Source organism: Jaculus jaculus, chromosome X (genome assembly GCF_020740685.1).
Source record: "Jaculus jaculus isolate mJacJac1 chromosome X, mJacJac1.mat.Y.cur, whole genome shotgun sequence".
NCBI lineage: Eukaryota > Metazoa > Chordata > Mammalia > Rodentia > Dipodidae > Jaculus > Jaculus jaculus.
The window spans coordinates 67,966,484-67,968,369 of record NC_059125.1 but is presented as its reverse complement, the minus strand read 5'-3'; the positions used below and the strand labels follow the sequence as shown (position 1 = coordinate 67,968,369).

Genomic DNA, 1,886 nt, shown 5'->3' with positions numbered 1-1,886 from the left:
TGTGCGCCACCACGCCCAGCATTTAAAAGTTTTATTTATTTATTTGCAAGGAGAGAGAGAGAATGGGCATGCTGGGACCTCATGGCACTGCAAATTAACTCCAGATGCATGCACCTGTGCATATGGCTTTATATGGGCACTGGGGAATTGAACAAGGGCCATCAGGCTTTGCAAGCAACTGCCTTTAACTGCTGAGCCATTTCTCCAGCCCTTGTGTATACTTTTTTTTTTTTTCCAAGGTACGGTCTCACTCTGGTCCAAGCTGACCTGGAATTAACTATGTAGTCTCCAGATGGCCTTGAACTCATGATGATCCTCTTACCTGTGCTTCCTGAGTGCTGGGATTAAAGGTGTGCACCACCACACCTGGCTCCTTATCTATACTTTTAACAGCTTAGTAACTTACACTTATTTAAAAGTAAATACATTTATCTGTTTTCCTTATCTATATCTTCCATAGTTTGGAAATTCATGCTGAATATTCTCATTGTTATGGAGCTTTAAATCATTTTTAAAAAATTTGTTTATGGGCTCTGGAGACTGATGACCTCCAGTAAGAGGCCTCGGGAAGACAGCTGGCTAAAATCTTTATTTGTCAGGAAAGTTGATCCAAGAAAAGATGCTCATTCTCATCTCCTAGCCAAAAAGGAAACAAGCAGTCTGTACAAATTAGTTTCACAATGTTAAGCCGGATTGCCTAGAAGCACACAACAAAATTTGTCAAGAGGGCTGGAGAGATGGCTTAGCGGTTAAGCGCTTGCCTGTGAAGCCTAAGGACCCCGGTTTGAGGCTCGGTTCCCCAGGTCCCACGTTAGCCAGATGCACAAGGGGGCGCACGCGTCTGGAGTTCGTTTGCAGAGGCTGGAAGCCCTGGCGCGCCCATTCTCTCTCTCTCCCTCTGTCTTTCTCTCTGTGTCTGTAGCTCTCAAATAAATAAATAAATAAATAATTAAAAAAAATTTGTCAAGAGGTGTTACCTAAAATTCATGAAAACAAACATTACCCTTGTACCTTGGTGGGGACTTGGAACACGTGGTATGGCGAGCAGGATCAAGCTGTCCACCTCTGGAGGTACGAAGGAGGCTATCCAGCCCTCACAGAGGTCATAAATAAACTCAGAGAAAATCAGGAATTTGTGAATTTCTGTAAGGCAAGAAGTGACATGGTTCTCTCTAGGAAGAATCAGCTGCTATTCAGTTTCTGGAATGAGCCTGTGCCTTGGTCAGGACCCAATATATATGAACTCAGGTCTTACCAACTCCAACCAGGAACCATGATTGAATGGGGAAATTACTGGGCTCTTGCAATCCGCGATAGACAGGACGGGAATGAGGCTGTGGGGGGGGGGGGGGTTCTGCTCTCAGATTGGGCAGCTATACATGGTGCACCATCTTTGGGCTTACAAAGATCTGCAGACCAGGGAAGACATACGGAATGCAGCATGGCACAAACACGGCTGGGAAGAATTGGTATACTACACAGTCCCACTTATTCAGGAGATGGAGTCCAGAATCATGATCCCACTGAAGACCTCACCCCTGCAGTGAAGCTCCAGAGCTTTGAAGTGCCTACACAGATGGTGTGACGAGCATTTGCCATGAATTAATTTTAACTGTACATCAAGTGAAAAAGAAACACTGCGTGTAAGCTGCTGTGCATAGCTTGTGAGGCTTCTTTTCTTTAAAATTTATATAATCATGTGAAAGGAGAAACCAAGGCAGTTTGACTGTAGCTGTACTCTTGGAAACATCTGTTTGTCCAATGTTAGCCTCCCACCCTCCAGAAAAAAATGAAAACTTGAAGCAAGACATGGTGGCTCAGGCCAGCACTCTGGAGACTGAAACAGAATTGCAGCAAGTTCTAGGCCAGTCTAAGCTACATAGTGA

The 1,886-nt window shown here is 44.6% G+C and overlaps 1 pseudogene; it reads left to right on the top strand.

The window, feature by feature from the left end:
* The first annotated feature begins 525 nt into the window (after positions 1–525).
* LOC123456673 lies at positions 526–1,634 on the top strand (annotated as a pseudogene).
* The last annotated feature ends 252 nt before the right edge of the window (positions 1,635–1,886 follow it).